Below are 6,058 nucleotides of genomic sequence, written 5' to 3'. Positions count from 1 at the left end.
GATCACCTAGTGCAACCTTCTACTCAAAGCAGGGTCACCTAGAGCAGGTTGCTCAGGACCTTGACCTGTGGAGTTTTGAATGTTTCCATGGATGGAGACTCCACAACCTCTCTGAGCAACCTGTTCCAGTTCAAATAAAACATTTTTAATCAGGTGTCCTGGTTTCAGCCAGGATAGAGCTGGTTTTCTTCACAGAAGCTGGTGTGAGACTGTGTTTTGGATTTGGGATGAGAAACTGTTGATAATGTGCTGATGTTTTGGGTTGTTGCTGAGCAGTCAAGGACAGTCCAGCTTCTCGTGCTGGCCTGCCAGCGAGCAGGCTGGGGGTGCACGGGGAGCTGGGAGGGGACACAGCCGGGACAGCTGACCCAGGCTGGCCAAAGAGATATTCCCTACCATATGACGTCATGCCCAGTACATAAACTGGAGTTGGCCGGGGGGCGAAAATCGCTGCTCGGGGACGGGCTGTCGATCACGGGGTGGTGAGCAATTGCTGTATTGGGCATCACTTGTTCTTGTACATTCCTTTGTTGGTATTATCATTGTTGTTCCCTTCTTTCTTTCTGTCCTATTAAACCGTGTTTATCTCAACCCACGAGTTTTGTTCCCACTTCTCTTCCCCGTCCCACTGTGGGAGGGGGAGTGAGCGAGCGGCTGCGTGGTGCTTAGCTGCTGGCTGGGGCTAAACCACGACATCAGGTTTAAACACAATTTCTTGTATTCTAGTTTGTGCCCATTGCCTCTTGTCCTGTCACTGGGCAGTACTAAGAGGAATCTGAGCCTTCTCCAGGCTGAACAACCCCAGATCTCTCAGCCTCTCCTCACACAACAGATGATCCAAAACCGTAATCGTGTTTGCGACCCTGCACTGGACTCTCTCCAGCATGTCCATCTCTCTTGTACTGGAGAGTCCAGCCCTGGCCCCTGCGCTCCAGATGTGCCTCACCAGTGCTGTGCCAAGAAGAATCACCTCCCGCAGCCTGCTGGCAGCGCCCTTCCTAATGGAGCCCAGGATGCTCTTGGCTGCCTTTGCTGCAAGGGCACCTTGCTGGCTCATCTTCAACTTGCCTACCAGAAACCACAGGTCGTTTTCTGCTGAGCTGCTTCAGCCGCCTGGCCTCCAGCCTGTACTGGTGCATGGGCTTACTCCTCTCCGGGTGTAGAACTTTGGGCAGAATTAGATGAGTACCGAAGTCTTGAGACTTATGTCTTAGTGTTGAGACTTTCTCTTTACTGGGCTGTTTGCTGTAGAAGATGTTTGACTTTTAATTTCTGCTATCTTGAGATGGTACTTTTTTGAAAACAAAGCTCTCAGCTTCGCTCCATCTCACTGTCAGTGATTAATTCACAAAAGCTCTATGACTTAAGAGGTGTGAATTTTGAGGTACGTGGAAATTCATTCCAAGAATAATGCTGTCATATCTTTAGAATAAAAGTAGAGAATTTCCCTAAGAAAAAATAGAAGACATTCAGTTCCATTCTGTGTAGACAGGGCTTTCTTGTCCCTATATAGGTGGCTGGGTAAGACCCAAGTAAACAATTTACAACACCAACTGTTTCTACAGATTTTTCTCCACATTTAGCTACTCATAATATGTATCCAGTGTGATCTTGTTTCCTGTGCAAATTATAACTAGAAGGTGCTATCTACAGTTAAGTTTAATGTGCCTTGTAAGCATCCCATATAACATAAGTTTTATTATTACTGTAGTAAATGAGTAGGGAAAATATGAGAAATAAGGTGTACCAGTATGTTAGAGAAAATCTAGACAGTGCAGAACCACCTAGCACTTAGGAGGGTGTCTAATTTTAATTTGGTAAAAGTACATTTTGAAGTTCTCTGACAAAGCAAGTTGACTTAAGGATTTGCAGACTTCAAAATGAATTTTTTTTTTCTCTCGGATATTGACTTGTACTCTCATGCTACCTTTGACTCTTATCAGATGTAAACTACAACATTAGTTTCTCTCTGACTTGCTTGTTCAGTGAACACAGTGGCATCTTCAAACTACCTTTAGTGGAATTTTATGTGACTGGCGACTGAGTGTACTACACTACTTCTCTTCCTTGTTGGATGCCTGTAGATGTCTGTAATTGTTAATAAATGGCACTTACCAGGTAAAAGTTGGATTTAAGGTTTTGTGGCTTTGCGTTGTCAACTGCCAGTGCTGCTTTGTCTTTCCAAGGATTTTGCAAATCTGTTACCAACTACAAAATAAGACTCAGTAAATACTGAGGTCTTAATTATTTTCTCAGCTTTTTATAGATATGACGCTAAGCATTGATACAAAAGCCATAGGACTCATGCTAAATGTTAGATCGCCTCAATGTGTATTCACTTCTTCTGAAGGTGCAATTTGTTGGACAAACTCCTGTAATTTGGCTGTCTTCTACAGAGGTCGGGTAGCCCAGTGCTAGGTGCAATCCAGCCAAGCACATCAGGCAGTTGAACAGGAGGAACATGGGAATTCTGACCGGCACCAGTGGGACTGCTTGTACACAAAGTCATGCACCGATGTCCCGCAGGCTTGATTTCATGCTGTCAAGGGTTGAACTCTTCTGGTGTGATTGTTAAATCATGGCTACATTTCATTGTCAGAACAGTTGCTCTCCAGTCTGGGACTAAGTTTACCTGTCCACAGCTCTGTAGAAAACACACACTTTGTTTGCAGTGCTTGTTAATGTATTTATAGGAACAGCTTGCTCAAATGTCCTACTATATTTAAGATCATCCTTTTCTGCACTCCCAGAGCAGCTGTTAGTTCATTCTGTGTAACATTTGACTGAAAAGTAGTTTTGCATTATTTCTGTTTTATTCTCTGTTTATAGTTACACATAGCTCTTGATTGCTGAGGAAGGAAACAGGCATTCACCAGATGGTGTTGTTCTAGATCATGTTGCTACTTCTGCTTAACCAAATGTTAGATCTAGGAAAAGCATTGCTCACCAGTTGCTATGTAGTTTTGCTGCATGTTGTCAAACACACCTCCTGAAGATACTCGTTCCTTCTAGCCTTTGTATCTTTAATTAAGAATAACTCTTCTTATTACAGCTCTGCTTTACATTTTCCCCTCCATGCTTTCAGGCAAGCAGCAGCAGAGCTTGAAGTTCTGCAGAGATATTTTAGGTCTAATTACGTATTAGATCTAGCTGGCTATTGATGAAAAATGACAGAATTAACTAATATTTGACGTTGGCATACGGATAAGAAAGAATATCCCTGATGGAGTTAATGAACATAAACGCTGATCAAGCTGTCCTAGCAAAGAATAAGCACTTGCCATAAGCTGTGAGATCTTCTGACTGCCCACAGCAGTTCTTAGGTTGTTGCCTGCACACCCCAGATAATCAGTGGAATACATCTGCCGCTTCAGGATGAATTGGCAAAAACCCCAGCAATCCTGAAACATTTTAACCATTTCCAAAAGCGTCCACTTGGCTCAAGCATTTTGTTATAAAGAGGAGTCCAGATAAACTTGCAGCCTCTCGATTACCTGAGAAGCACTGTACCAATGCAAGCGGAGATGTGCTTGGCAGAAAAACTTTGGAGAATGCTAATGAAAAGTGGTTATTTTGTGCTTTTAATGCTTCTACTTAAAGTTTTAAACATTAGGTGTACTGCCCATATTTCAAGTCTTAATTGTTTCTGATAAGCTATCAGCAAAAAGTTAATGCTTATATTTAATTAAGTGGCACTTTCCAGAATTACTTTGCCAGTGGTACTATAATTAAATGATGTGAGAACAGCCTTTGATACATATATGCTCATATTCTTTGCTAATACCAAAAATAGGGTCTGTAAATCTGTAAATAGAAAAACTGGATGCATTAAGCAGCAGGCCAGAGCAGCAGGCCGGGAAGGCTACAGCCATTACCACATCAAAGAGACTAATATTAATATCTCTCTAATGCAACATTTTCAAGCATTTCTTGTGTTCTGGTGGGCTTTTCATAATTGACCTCCACAAGTCATAAAAAATGATTAAAAAAAAGAATCTGGGAACTATGTGAATTGCTAATACCTCCTGGAATGCTGCCACGTTATTTCCATCATTAGGTTATAGCTACCAGTTAGGCCTGAATTCATCTCACTTGACTTCAGCCATCTGCAAGGTGGCCGTGGAGGCACTTCCGATGAGAGAGAGGCCACCCAGAGGCAGGGCGGTTCCTTCGTTACTAAAAAGCATCTCCAAAGTGGGTGGAATCAGTCATGCTCTGGACGTGCCCCCTCCTCTCTCTTCATAGTTGGAGGCCTTAAACGAGATGCTTAACTTTTAGACAGCTGAAGTTAGGTGAAGTGAAACCAGACCTTCGTCTCGTGTTCCCGGGTGAGAGCTGAAAATTCTTGAACAATGAAGATCCTTCGATAACAATTTATTCTGACTTACGACTCAACATTTGGATACCTGCCCATGTCTGCCTGGATCTTTGATACCAGCTTTGACAGACCCACCAGACTTTATCAGCTTTTGTTACTGGGATGGTGATTTAAGGGTTGGACTTGATGATCTTAAAAGTCTTTTCCAACCTTAATGATTCTGTGATCCTCTGCCAGTAACATCAGGTCTAATGCTATTTAACACAATATTCCAGGCTTTTGCTGCAAGCAGCTAGCCACAAAAATGTAGAACATGTTTATTTTGTACTTTTGCAAATACCTTTGAAGAAGGTTTTCTAAATCTAAAAGCTTTTCTGTTTTTTAGGCCTATAAGTAGATCTAATTAAACATGTTGCCTCTTTCCATGAGTCCTGCCTCTAAAATCTTTCCCATAACATTACCTCTGATGAGGTGGAAGGTGGTTTTGGCTCTTTACCTTATGCAGTTGCCCTTCTTGTTTATCTGTTTTAATTTTTACCATGGTTTATCTGTGTTAATTTTGTACACAGAGACTGCAAGGTTCTTCTGTTGCATGGAAAACACTGGTATGGGCAGTTCTCATTTAAGGACTTCCAAACATCTAAATATGATTAAGGCTGAAGTTTAAAAATAATTCTGAGAAATCTTAAATTGAAATGAGTGTGACTGAATATATAGATCAAATCGAATTACGTGTCAGAAGAATTTTAATGAATTCTTGGGGAACGGGTCAGTCCTGTCCTGTGGTACCTGAACCATGTAACTTGAATGAAAAGGGTGGTAAAAAGGTGGTTCAGCAGTATGTGATTAGAGTTACGAACATTGTTTATCAGAGTGCTACTCTTAAAGTAATCATAGCCACAATATCTATTTTTGAGCTTTGGGTGATCTGGGAGAAGCAGTCTTTGTCTGGACACATACAGATTAGATCACATCAGCCTGAAAAATGTTAGAGGCTGAGCTGACCTGCAGAAGATCTGAAGGCGTAAGAGGTGGGTGTAAGCATGAAAGCCACATTTCCTTCACTGCTTACCAGCAAGCAACCTTCTTCTGATCAGAAGACAAACAGAAGCCAGGAAAACAAGACCATGAACGTGTGTTTTCAAAGCTCCTCTTGAATTTATGTTCCTCTGTTTTTCTGTTAAATTCTCCAGGAAGCTGAGCAAAAGGGATAAAAAGCTGCCACTCTACATGGTTTTATGGGTTTGCCCTGTTAGCCTTGGGCTCCCACACTTCATGTGAACATGTAACCCACCCCCATGCATGAAAAAACATGTAGGTTAATGTTGTCAAGATGACTACCAATGGAGTCATCGCAGCTTGAACCAGAGGTGGGAAGTAGAGACTTCTTCTTTGGGAGGAGCTGAGCAGTCTGATGGATGCTGTGATAGAGGCAATCTCAGCCTGGAGCCTCTGGAGTTATTTCTGTCTGCTCGTAGGATGTCAAGATATATAAAGAATCCAGTAATTCCATACAGAATTGTGGTTTTTTGCCCCTGTTGTTCCACTTGTGTGGATAAGTAGAAGATTTGATGGTCAGCATCCATCATGCCATAACCTCAATACAAAATTTTCCCTGGAAACAATTAAAGCAAAGTAACTGCCTCATGTGCTACTTCTAGCATGTTTACTGCAGGTGAGATTTTTAAAAGACCGAAGACATTTCATACTTTGTTCTTACCTGTCATTGGTTATGACAGG

The sequence above is a fragment of the Phaethon lepturus genome, unplaced genomic scaffold (genome assembly GCF_000687285.1).
Source record: "Phaethon lepturus isolate BGI_N335 unplaced genomic scaffold, ASM68728v1 scaffold55052, whole genome shotgun sequence".
Taxonomy (NCBI): domain Eukaryota; kingdom Metazoa; phylum Chordata; class Aves; order Phaethontiformes; family Phaethontidae; genus Phaethon; species Phaethon lepturus.
This window is presented reverse-complemented; position numbering follows the sequence as displayed.